General features: G+C 36.8%; 1 long non-coding RNA gene across 3 annotated transcripts in view; it reads left to right on the plus strand.

Moving 5' to 3' along the window:
• The window catches only part of LOC138155738 (uncharacterized), a 128,879-nt gene that overhangs the window by 73,892 nt on the left and 41,490 nt on the right, over positions 1-13,497 (plus strand). The window contains exons 3-7 of one of the 3 annotated variants that reach the window (XR_011166971.1): positions 6,815-6,854; positions 8,212-8,256; positions 9,213-9,310; positions 9,820-9,880; positions 11,091-11,158. This is a non-coding gene — a long non-coding RNA (uncharacterized lncRNA). The remainder of the gene's footprint in view (positions 1-6,814; positions 6,855-8,211; positions 8,257-9,212; positions 9,311-9,819; positions 9,881-11,090; positions 11,159-13,497) is intronic. The other 2 variants (XR_011166972.1, XR_011166973.1) reach the window with 2 other exon arrangements.

The following is a 13,497-nucleotide window of genomic DNA, read 5'->3' on the forward strand; positions in this document are numbered from 1 at the left end:
ACAGAGAGAGAGAGAGAGAAGGTGAGAGGGAATCATGCTTTCCTAGAGTTCTTAGAGGGTACCAAAGTTAGAGCTAGTATTAGGACCTGACTTGTCCTTGATCAGCAGTGTGGCATGGTTGACAGAACACAGGCCTTGTGGAGTTAGGTACCTTGGGTTTGAATCCTGGCTTGGACAACTTCTAGCCTCTTAAAAAACTTTCAAATGGTCTCCGTTGTCCACAGGCTAAAGCATATACTGATGTTAGACCTCCCTCAATTTTCCCCCAACCTCTCTTTCTAATCTTATCCCCATCACTTACCTGTTTGACCACTGCTCATAATCAGCTCTGTACTTTCTTGCTTTCCCAACTTTGTACCTTGACTCACAGAATACCCATTACTTGAAAATGCTGCCATATATCTTTTAGAATCTTATTCTGGTATTTAGAATACCATTATACACTTTTCAGAATCTTATTCATCTTTAAAGGCTCTGCTCAAGTTTCACTTTTGCTACAAAGCCTTCCTTGACTATCCCAATTGGAAGTAACTTCTCTCTATTTTGAACATCTGTAAAATATTGCTGTCACTCATCTGGCACATAACATATATTACATTGCATGCTTACTGCTTCATGTTTTATTTTGTTAATTATACTGTTGTTTTGACAACTGATTGAACATGGCAGCATTGAATGTGAGGGAGAAGGAAAAGTCAAAGGTGACACTGAGACTTTGAGCTTGAATGATAGGTAGAATACCAATGCCATTAACTAAAATAGATCAGTCAACCAACGGTCAAAAACATTTATTAAACATCTATTACATGCCAGGCATCTTCTAAGTTCTAGGGATACAAAGAAAATCAAAAGGAAGCTTCTGCTCTAAATGAATTTATAGTGTAATGGGGGAGAAAACATGCTAATAACCATGTACAAACAAAATAGGTTAAATTGTAGATAATCAACAGAAGGAAGGCACTAGTATTGAGAGGAATCAGAAAAGGCTTCTTGTAGATTTTAACTGGGGATTGGAAGAAGGCTAGGGAATCTGGCGGGGGGAGATGAGGAGGGAGAGAGTTCCAAGGATAGGGACAGTGAATGAAAATTCTTGGAGTCAGGAGGTTGTGTTTTGTTTGAAGGACATGAAGGAAGCCATGGTGATGAGACTGGGAAGATGATTAGAAGTGAGTAAGTGTGTGTGTATGAATAAGATTATGATGAGCTTTGAATGCCAAACAGATTTTGTATTCTATCCTAGAGGTGATAGAGATCCATTAGAATTGATTGAATGTGTGTGTGTGATATGATCAGTTTTGCACTTTGGAAATATAACTTTGATAATTCAGTGGTAGATAGACTGCAATAGAAAAAAAACTTGCATCAGGGAATGCAATCAGTAGGCCTTTGTTATAGGCTAGGCTTACAGGAGGGAGGTGGCAGTGTCAGAGGAGAGCAGAGGGAACATAGAAGAGATGTTACAAAGGTAGAAATGACAGGACTTGGCGACAGATTGGATATGGGAGGTAAGAGAGAGTAAGGAGCCAAGCTGATGCCTAGGTTGTGAATGTCATCTGTGTGACCTGGAGGGTGCTGGTGTCCTTTATTGGGAGGTTTGGAAGGGGAGTGTTTTTTGGGAAAGATAATGAATCCACTTTTGGGAGTAGGGACAGGTTTAGGACAGGGAAGACAATGTGTTCATTTTTTGACATGTTGAATTTGAGATGCCAGAGGGGAAACCAGGAAACCAGAGGTGTCTAAAAGGACATTGGAGATGAGGGACTAGAATGTGGGGAAAATGTGAGGACTTAATTTAGGAAATATTTCTGTAGAGGTAAAAACTATGAATTCAACATGAATAAATGAGTGACAGAAGAGAAGAGAAGGAGTAAGATAGATTCTTGAGTAATACTCATATTTAAGGTTTGGAAGAGAACAATGAACTAGATTGCCTTTTAGTCAGTCCTTAGATTATAGAATCATAAATCTAAAGCCATAAGAGGGCTTTATAAGGCATGATAAATTAGAGCGCATCCAGAGGAGGATGACCAGGATAGCCAATGCCAATAAACATGTATTAAGCACCAATTATGTGCCAGGATTGATATCAACATTTTTTAAATCATTTTTTCAATTACATGAAAAATTTTAACATTAATATTTTTTATAAAATTTTGAGTTCCAAATTTTCTTCTTCCCTGAGATGGCACACAATTTAATATAGGTTCTACATGTGCATTAATGCAAGAAATATTTCCATATTGGTCATATTGTGAAAGAAAACACAGACTGAAACGAGAAAGTAAAAAAAAAGGTAAAAAGAAATGTCATGTTTTGATCTACATTAAGACTCCATCAGTTCTTTCTCTGGAGGTGGATAGCATTTTCCATCATGAGTCCCCTGGAATTGTGTAGGATAAAATTGTATTACTGAGAATAGCCATGTTATCACAGTTGACCATTGTACAATATTACTGCTACTGTGTCCAATGTTCTCCTGGTTTTCCTCACTTCACTTTACATCAGTTCGTGTACATCTTTCCAGGTTTTTGTGAAATCATCCTGCTTGTTATTTCTTATAGCATAATAGTATTCCATCACAATCATACATCACAACTTATTCAGCCATTTCACAATTAATGGGGTATCCCCTCAATTTCCAATTCTTAGCTACCACAAAAAGAGCTACTAGAAATATTTTTGTATATATAGGTCCTTTTCCTTTAAAAAAAAATTTGTTGGTATACAGACCCAGTAGAGATATTGCTGGGTCAAAGGGTATACATAGTTTTATAGCCTTTTGGGCACAGTTGCAAATTGCTCTCCAGAATGTTAGGCTTAGTTTACAACTCCACCAAGAGTGCTTTAATGCCCCATTTTCCCCACATCCCCTCCAACATTTATCATTTTTTCTTTTCTGTTGTATTAGTCGATCTGACAGGTGTAAGGTGGTACCTCAAGGTTGTTTTAATGTGCATTTTTTCTAGCTAATAATGATTTAATTTTTTTCATGTGACTATAGAAAGTTTTTATTTCATTTTCTTGAAACTTCCTGTTCATATCCTTTGACCATTTATCAACTGGGGAATGACTTACACTCTGATAAATTTGACTCAGTTCTCTATATATTTGAGAAATGAGGCCTTTTTTAGAGATATGTGTTATGCAATTGCCCCCAGTTTTCTGCTTTCCTTCTAATCTTGACTGCTTTGGTTTTATTTGTGCAAAACCTTATTAATTTTTTTAATTTAATGCATCAAAACGATTTTACATCCTGTAATGCTCCCTATCTCTTATTTGTTCATAAATTCTTCCCTTATCCATTCATCTAACTATTCCTTGCTCCCCTGATTTGCTTATGGTATCACCTTTTACATCTAAACCATTTACCCATTTTGACCTTGTCTTGGTATCTTGGTATGGGGTGTGAATGTTGGTCTACACTTAGTTTCTACAAACTGCTTTCCAGTTTTCCCAGAATTTTTTTTATCAAATAGTGAGTTATTGTCCCAAGTCATGAAGTTTGGGTTTATCAAACACTAGATTACTATGTCTGTTTACTAATGTGTACTGGGTACATAATCTATATCACTGATCTGCCACTCTATTTCTTATTCAGTAACATATTGTATTGGTAATTATTATTTTGTGATACAGTCTGACATCTGGTAGAGTTAAGCCAACTTCCTTCATATTTTTTTTCACTGATTTCTTTGATATTCTTGACCTTTTGTTCTTCCAGATGAATTTTGTTATTATTTTTGTAGCTCTATAAAACATTTTTATAACTTGATTGATATGACACTGAATAAATAAATTAATTCATATAGAATTGTCATTTTTATTATATTGGCTCAGGCTATCCCTGGGTAGTTTACATTTTTTCCAATTGTTTAGATCTGACTTAATTTATGTGAAAAGTATTTGTGTAATTGTGTTCATATAGTTCCCAAGTTTGTAGACTTCCAAATATTTTCTATGGTCTACAGTTATTTTAAATGAGGTTTCTCTTTCTGTGTCTTGCTGATGGATTTTGTAGGTAATATATAGAAATGCTAATGATTTATGTGGGTTTATTTTACATCCTGCAACTTTGCTAAAGTTGTTAATTATTTCAGCTAGTAATTTAGCTGTATTCTGTAGGATTTTCCATATTATTTGCAGAGTGACAGTTTTGTTTCCTCATTCCTCATCCTATTCCAATTCTTTCATTTATTCCTTCTCATTGCTTTAGCTGTACACACACACACACACACACACACACACACACACACACATATATATATATATATATATGTCCATTGACCCCAAGTCAGGAACCCTCGATCAATTCAATTGAAAAGAATATCTTCTATAAAATGTCCAACTAACAATCTTCTAATCTCTTCTTTTAAGACCTCCAACGAAAGGAAAGCTACCACTTTCTCCACTTATGCATAGCATTAATTGGTAGGATATTTCCCCTAATGTTTGGCCTACAGTTGCCCCTTTACAACTTCTACTAGTTGCATTTAGTTCTGCTCTCTGAGGTTAGAAAAAGAAACTTCCATATTATTTCAAATAGTTAAAGAAGGCTTTCACATTTTCTTTAAATCTTCTCTTCTCCAGGTTAATTATCCTTAAATCCTTCAAGTGATCTTTATGTAGCATGAACTGGTGGTCCATTATTGCCCTGATTCTTTCATTGGCACTTCCCCTCTTCCCCAGCTTATCATTCACTATAACACATTATAATAAGACTTACATTACCCAAGTACTTTATTGACATGCTACATGCCTGTGTAATGACAGCAAAACTAATTTTTCCCCTGCCTAACTCAATTTGAGACTCAGTTGAATAGATATTTTCATATAGCAGAGGAACAGTCTCCCATCACCTCTTAGTGAAGTCAATCTGTTTTCTGATCACAGAGTAGACATTCAGCCACCCTCCTTTCTGGATTGATAACATTGTAGAAAAACACTAATTTCTTAATTCAGATTGCATAAGTGAGATGAATTTCTTTTGACTACTTATTGAATAGAGGTAAGAATCATTAATTTTTTTTGTTTCCCTGGTTCTACAAATTCTTAATCTCAGTCTCACTGATATCATAGTTTGGATACTTTATGTACCCCTCCCTTGCTCCCCAACCAAGGATGTGCCATACTGAACTAGAGAACAAAGTATTTCAGTATTTTATTTTGTTTTTCAGTCAAAATTTTACTAACCCTGTTATGTTTGGCCAAGCCTACACACCCATCTAAGCCATACTTATCTGCATTTCTTTATGTTTGTCCCTCTCTATTCACCCCCCGCCCCGCAGTGGAAGAATAAACTTATTTCCAGAAAAAAATATACAAGAACAGAGACTACTTTTATTGCCTCCCTGTACTGTCCCCCCACTTGAAAAAAAGGAAAATAAGAGGAAAACAAGAGAAAAAAGACTTTGACTTGCTTCCCAAATGTATTACATATCTGGACAATTTACAAATTTGAATTTTCAATACTGATCTTGGGAGTTGTTATTCTAGGCTTAAGTACATAATGAACAGAAAGTTCTTTGTAATATTTTAATGTACCTTGCACATACAAGTATTCCTGCATAATGACAGAATTTGTGTTCTGGAGACAGTAGAAAGGAATATTGAGAAGGCCAAGAGAGGAAGAGGAGGATGGAAAAAGTGAACTTGTTAAATGCTGATGATTGGAAGGCACAAGAAATCTGGAGGCAGGGCATTAGATTTGGCAAATAGGCAACCATTTTTGCTTTGTTCTGATGAGACTGAGTTATTGTGATTCTCTTGGCTGGGACAGTCTTCTACAGGCTCTCTGCCCTGACCCCAAATCTTCCAAAGTAAAAACCAGCTACAACTGAACATCATGGCCCCAGTATAAGGTCTCTCTCTGGTCCCAGAGTTCTGAACAAAGACCCATAGAGAGAAATGTAAAGCTTACCTCTCTAGGCTTGGCATTATGTTCAGTTCCTTAAACTACAGTTATCCCTTCCACATCACAGGGGTTGGAAGTGTGGTGCCCCTGTGATTTGGAAAATCCATGTAAAATTTCTTGTCACTTCCTTTGTGCTAAAAAAAAGTCTGAAGTTTTTATTTTTCTTTTATGGGACATTTACAGTATCTTATTATAAAATTTAGGTTAAGTATTTGTACATAGGCTCTGTGTCATAGGCTGGCCTTAGCATGTCATCTGCGGCTTCTGCAAAACTCCCCCCAAATTCCTATTTTATTTCTTTTGCCTAGCCATGATACATGAAACATACATATACATACACACATATGTATACATATAAATACATACAAATACATATACACAATACATATATACATATATATGCCCATCCATCATCCATCCATCTATCTATCTATCTATCTATCTATCTATCTATCTATCTATCTATCTATCTATGTATCTATCTATCTATCTATCATCTATCTGTCTTTCTGTCTGTCTACCTATCATCATCATTGTCATCATCATCATCTATCTATACCTGTGATGGAGAAAGTCACGATGGGGAAAATTGTGATGTAGAAGGGATACTTGTAGTCTCTGGTGTGACCATAATCGTTAGCTTTTTCAGGAACGTACTTTATAACTTGCCAATGACTTTCTTAAAGTATACTTCTGACCTCTATTCCTATATTAGTACAACCTAGGAGAGCTCAGCTTCTTGGGTTGTCATGACATAGCCTTGACTCATATTGAGGGATAATATTTTTCTTTGTAACCTCCTAGATGGGCATGGATTTTGGGGTGGATTTTAATCTAGGAGCAGCTTGACTGTAGCAATTTCAGTGTGTTTGGTACATGCTAATATAACATTTTATTTTTCAGGTTTCCAAGAAACTCAAGAGTGTGTAAAGCAAAAAACCAGGTAATTGTCATTAATAAAATAGCTGTTTATACTTTATAGATATCAGTTGACAAGTATCTAAGTATTGAGACAATTCTCCCCACCAAAGATTTTAAAATAATTACTTAAATGCTAACAAAATAATCAATTCCACCGATGTCCCCAAATCCTTCTTGGCCTTCCCAAGACCTTCAAGAACTCAGCCATTTATTCAAAGATTCTAATACAACACCCCCCCCCTCCCCTGCCAATGTTTTTGCTCCCTAGCTTACCTGGTTTCTTTTAACAATTAACTCAAATCCTACCTTGTGCATAAGAGACCTTTCTTGCCTGCTTCCTCTCTGAGATGATCTCCAATTTACCTTTTATATATCTTGTATGTACATAGTTGTTTTCATGTTCCCTCCTTCATTAGAACTCCTTCAGAGGAGAAACTATATTTTCTTTGCATAGTGCCTGGCACATAGTAATCATTTAATAAATACTTGCATACTTATTAATCAATTGATTAATCAGGAAACAATTATTAAGCACCTGATATTACCAGCCACTGTGCTACATTTTGGGGATTCAATGACAAAGGCAAAAATAGTCCTTGCCCTCAAAGACTTATATTCTAAAAGTAAAAGACAGTATTTCCCCAAACCCCACCCTCATAAATATATACAAGAGGGGTGGCTAGGTGGCACAGTGAGTAAAGTGCTGGCCCCAGAGTCAAGAGGACCCGAGTTCAGTTCCAGCCTCAGACACTTAACACCCACATCAAAAAACTAGTCGTGTAAACTTGGGCAAGTTACTTAACCCCAATTGCCCTCCAAAAGGCAAAAAAAAATACATACAAGGAAGATATTGGGTAACCTTATGGGGGGAAGGCATTAGGAACTGGGAGAACCAAGAAAGGCTTTACCTAGAAGGTGAAACTTGAATTGAGTTTTGAAGAAAATCTTGGATTCTAAGAGGTCTAGATGAGGAAAGAGTATTCTAGACATATTCTAGAGTATCCTAGGAAAGAATATTTTGTGCAAAGACAAGGAGATAAGAGGTGGAATACCATGTTTGAAGAACAGTTATAAGGTTTATATGACTGAACCAGCAATTGAATTGGAGGGGAGTAATGTGAAGCAAGGCCAGAAAGACTATTTCTCTAAGTGTGAGAATCCCCATAGAATGAAATCCAAGGCCTATTTTCCTGTAGACTTGTACCTCCTCCTGAAGAACTTGGAACTTTCTAACTTGCTTATGTTATGAGGATAAGAGGAGAATCCTATAACTCAGGATAACTCATTTATCTCCAACCAAGAGATAATTCAATTGAATTATGGTGATGGTTTTGGTGTGTGTGTATTATAATACTATCCCTCTTTTGGCTATTCCACAGTCTACATTAAGGTGTTCCAGTGATGTATTAAAAGGAGAAAATGGGGTATGTACTAATAAAGTAACTGTGATCCAGCAAATCAGTAATTCAATCTCAGGCCCTATATTGTGTGTGTGTTTGTGTCTGTGTGTGTGTGTGTGTGTGTGCCCTCATTATTGGCATTGGTAACTTGGAAAGCCAAATGGATTGGGGGAGGGATACGAAAGAAATGATTGATAAAGAAAATGTAAACTCATATGCGCATCACCAACTCCTTTCACCTTGGGTCTGTCTGAATTTTTATATCTGAATATTGATATAAAATGAGGGTGCTTGTTTAGATGGCTTCTGCGGTCTCACCCACCTTTAGTTATATGACCTTCTGGCCCTTTCTCTACACTAAATACCAATGTAAAGCACCTTGCATTATTCCTCCATTTTCCACTCATCTTCATTGCTGGCCAGAGAGGGAAACCAGAGTTTTCGTAGTGGGAAGGACCTTGTTGACCATGTAAACGGTCCAACCTAAAACCTGAAGGAATGCCCATTATAACATACTTGACAAGTAATTTCTCAACCTCTGCTTAAAGTTTTTAAGGTGGAAGAACCCACCATTTCCCAAGGCAGTACATTACTTTTTGGAGCACCTCTGTTAGGAATTTTATCTTACATAAAGCTTATACACACATATTATATAATATATGTATATGTGTATAATATATATATACATGTATATGTGTATATAATATATATATATATGTATATTCATTTTTGAGTCATTGCTACTGGTCCTGCCCTCTGTAGATCAACAGAACAAATCTAATGCCTCTTCCATAGAATAAGCCTTTGGTTATTTGGAAAAAAAAAAAAAAGCTCTCATGTATTCCCTGAATCTTTTTCTTTTCTATTGGCTGAATATGTCCAGTTCCTTCAACCTACCCTCATGTGTCATGGCCTCAGGACCCTTCACCATAGCCATCCCTCAACGCCCTCTAGCTTATCAATGTCTTTCTTGAATATAGGCAGCAATGGACACTCTACTACAGATGAGGTGTGATGAGGTCAGAGTCCCAGCTAAAACTTCACTATGTACAAGAAGTCTTCCCAGATGCTCCTCAATGTAAGTGCCTTCATTCTGTTGATTATATCTGATTTACCCTGTATTTATCATTTGCACCTGGTTGTTTGCATGTTGTCTATCCTCCATTAGACTGTGAACCCTTTTGTCTTTTTGTATATTCTTGCTGCTTAGTACAATGTCTGGCCCATAGTAGGACTTTAATAAATTTTTATTGACTGTCTTAGTACTCTAAACTTTCTGGTCAGTTGTCTAAGTCTGTAAATTGCAGAGAAGATGCCAATCTGTATTGATGGAGGGAGCTTCCTCTTTAGGTAGTTCCTCATATCATTGAAATCACAGGTCTAGTCTTTATCCCTATAAGTAAAGTATAATGGGAATTAAAAAAAAAAGGGCTAAAGCAATTGAGGGTTTCATTTGTATTCTAGTGCTAAGGCACTTAACAATAGGGAGTAAATATTCATATAGTGTGTATCATGTGCCAGGCAGTGTGCTAAGTGTTTTATAAATACCTCATGCGATCTTCTCAATAACCTTTATCCCCATTTTAGGTTTGAGGAAACTAAAGGAGGCAGAGAGAAGTTCAGTGACTTGTCCAGGGTCACAGAGCTAGTAAGTCTCTAAAATTGGATTTTCATTCAGGTCTTTCTAACTCTAGACCCAGTGTTTTAACAACTGCGCCACCCACTTACCCCTTGTGGGGGCAATGTTGTTCTGTTGTTGTTGATGATTTTTGTGAGGAATTAATAGTTCTCACTTTCAAATCTTTATTGCCATATATAGGAGTCTTTTGTTTATGGCCCAACTTATTTTTCTGCTTGAGTTTTGCCCTGTTCCCCTCCACAAATATGTCTGCTGCACAAAGTACCTCACCAGTACAGTGCTATTGTTGACCACGGGGGTGGGAGGAATTGGTGGTGGTTGCTGTTGGTGGGGGATTGAGGAGGGGATAGTGGCAGAAGCAATATTCCTGGACTTACCCCAGTGAGACAAGAGAACTTCTTGTGATGGTGTGAATTTAAAATATAAAAAACCATCCCATCCCAACTGTCTTTTTTTCCTCCCTCAAAACCCTGTAGGAAAAGTGACATCTGAAGAAAAGACTTCAGACTTTTTTTTTTTTTTTACAACCTAGAAGGCTAAAGTATTTCAAGGTTTGTCATGCTCAGCCTCAGGTGGGGCACCATTAGGAAGCATAGGTGAAAGCTATTGAGAGACAATTTAGGTTTGATGATAGGAAAAACTACCTAGCAATTAAGAGATGTCCAAAAACTGAATGGATGAGAGGCAGTGGGAAATATTGGAGAGAGAGATGGCCTAGAAGTTAGGAAGACAAGGGTTCAAGTAGTCCCTTGGTCACATACTGGCAGTGTGACTCTGGGTAAGTTATTTAACCTCTCAGTGCCTCAGATAACACTTTATTTCTTTTTTAAGAAATACCTGTTTGACTTATTCATATTCATTCTTCTAAAACTAAAATATTTCAAATATTAATACTTTTAAAAATGCTATGGACTATATTTTAGAACACATTTTATTAACTTGAAATTTCTCATTTTAACTTATATTTATAGACCAAATATGGTCCAACAATTGCTGAATTTCAAGTCAGGGAGACCTGAGTTCAAATCCAGATTCAGACACTTACTAGTTATTTAATCCTGGGCAAGTCATTTAGCCTCTGTCTGCCTCTATTTACTCAACTATTAAATTGGGATAATTCCATCACCTATCTCACAGGGTTGTTGTGAGGATCAGATAAAATTTATGTTTGTAAAGTGTTATATAAAAACCAGCTATGTTTTTTTTCTCTCCTACCCAGCATCCATCCATGATTAAAAAAAAAAATCTTCCAACTCCCTCAAATGTTTCCACATTTCCTAATACAAGGTAAGTTACCATTGTACTTTAACAATTTCATATTTTCGTCAAAATACATCATATGCAATTTGACTGATGCTGGAGAAGGGACATCTCATTTTGTTTTTGTTAACCTGTCATTTTGATTTCTCAAAAGAGCTTTAGTTTGAAGGCTTAAATTAGTACATTTACTGGCCAGGTGCCCTAATTTAGAATGTGGAAAGTTTGAAGCCAATTTATACAAAACCCACTTTCCATCTAAGCTGCTCCTAAAGGCTTTTATTGTTAAGCACATGATCCAGGGTATGATCTAGCCTCTCTATTCTCGACTTATAAAGTACAATACCAGGAACCTACCTGAGTGATGACATTCATGGCAGACACAGGGGAAAAGGAGAACATTAATTTGTTCTGTTTGCTTTCCAATGGGCTCTGATCCAGACTTTATTCACCTGGCTTGCCAAGGAAAGGGATTTAAATCTCCAAGCCTAGGCAAAGGCAAACAACCACCTTCATGGGGCAATCTCTTTGTGAATGAGGGCAAGATCATTTTATTTAACACTCTATCTATTATGTATGTTCATTTCAGCACTAAAACTATCTGAAAGAAAGTCTACTGGTTCCCTTTTCCTAAATAAGAATTAGAGGAGAAAACTCCCCATCTTCTTATCGGAAAATGTTTCAGTTTCTATAACCACTCTCCCATCTTTAGGAAGTTCTGTATAACATCTCACATAAATCCCATTTAAAGAAACTTAAGCCCATTTTGCATTATCCTACGCTGGATGGGAATTAAAATTCTGCTTGGTGTCACGCACACAACTCTGAAAGTACTGGAAGACTTATTAAATCATCCCCACCCTGACCTGCTTCTTTTTTTTTTTTCTGGGCTAAGTAAACCTAGTTCCTTCAATCCTTCCCTCAAGGTGGAAAATATCCAGAACTTTAATCATTATAATTTTCTGTTGAACTCTTCCAAGTTTTACATACCATCTTTTAGTTGAATTCAATTCAAACACAGAATCTTAGAGTTGAATGAGAACCTACAGATAATCTAATCCAACTTTGTCATTATATAAATAAGAAGACTGGGGTCCCTGGAGGGGAATTGACTTGCTCAAGGTCATATGGTAAGTGAATGACCATTGAAACTAAAACCTTCCCTCTTCACTCCTCAGCTTAACAGCACTTTATAAATTTGATTTTCTATCTGCTATTACACATAGCATTTTATTCTGGTTCTTAGGAATAAGAACAACAATCTGTAAATATAAATATGTTCTTTTAAACTTCAATATTATTTTATTTTTCCCTGAATTTTTTTCTCCTCCACTTTCCTTTCCTTCAACCCAATGAGAAAGCAAGAAAAGCAAAACCCATTAAACTTAAGTATAGCTAATCAAAGCGAATCCGCACATCAACCATGAAAAAAGATGCTTCAGCCTAGCTTTTGAGACTATCAGCTCTCTCTCTGGAGGTGGGCAGCAGGTTTCATCATTCATGTCCTCCAAAACTGTTATTAGTTCCATTGTTATTTTTTTTTAAAGCAATCGGGGTTAAGTAACTTGCTCAAGGTAACACGGCCAGTTATTTCTGGGTGTGGTGCTGAGTATCTGAGCCCGGATTTGATCCAGGTCATCCCGACACTGGAGCCGGTGCTCTTACTCGCTGAGCCACCTGGCCGCCCCTAAGCAATTGGGGTTAAGTAACTTGCTCAAGGTTACACGGCCAGGTGTTTCTGGGTGGGTGCTAAGTGTCTGAGCCTGGGATTCGATCTCCAGGTCTTCTCAACACTGGAGCCGGTGCTCTTACTCGCTGTGCTACCTGGCCGCCCCAGTTCCATTGTTATTAATCAGAGTTCTTAAGTCCTTCAAGTCATTTAGTGCTATTGTTAGCGTATATGTTTTTTGTTCTGTTCACTTCATTTTGCGTCAGTTTATACAAATTTTCATAGCCTTTCCCCCCCAAAAAACCTAACCCTCTCATTATTTCTTAAAAAAAATAAATTTTTCCTCATCATTTCTTATAACACAAAAGTGTTCTGTCACAATTATATACCACAACTTGTTCAGCCATTTCCTGCTTGATGGGCACCATCTCCACTTCTGTTTCTTTGCTACCACAAAAAGAGCTGCTTTAAATATTTTTGTACATATGGGTCTTTTTCCTGTTTTTTAAAATTGCTTTGGGGTACTAAATATCTGTTGACCATGACATCTGGTTCACTTAATAGATACTTAATGACCTTCCCAGGGTCATAGAACTGGAGCAGGAAAGTACCTCTGAGACCATCTTGTTCTACTCCCTCATTTTGTACATAAGGAAATTGAATCCTATGGGTGTTAAATGACTTAACTTGCTCAAGGTCA

Source organism: Petaurus breviceps, unplaced genomic scaffold (genome assembly GCF_028583685.1).
Source record: "Petaurus breviceps papuanus isolate PSGF00001 unplaced genomic scaffold, PetGlider_PUasm1.0 98, whole genome shotgun sequence".
In the NCBI taxonomy this organism is placed as follows: domain Eukaryota; kingdom Metazoa; phylum Chordata; class Mammalia; order Diprotodontia; family Petauridae; genus Petaurus; species Petaurus breviceps.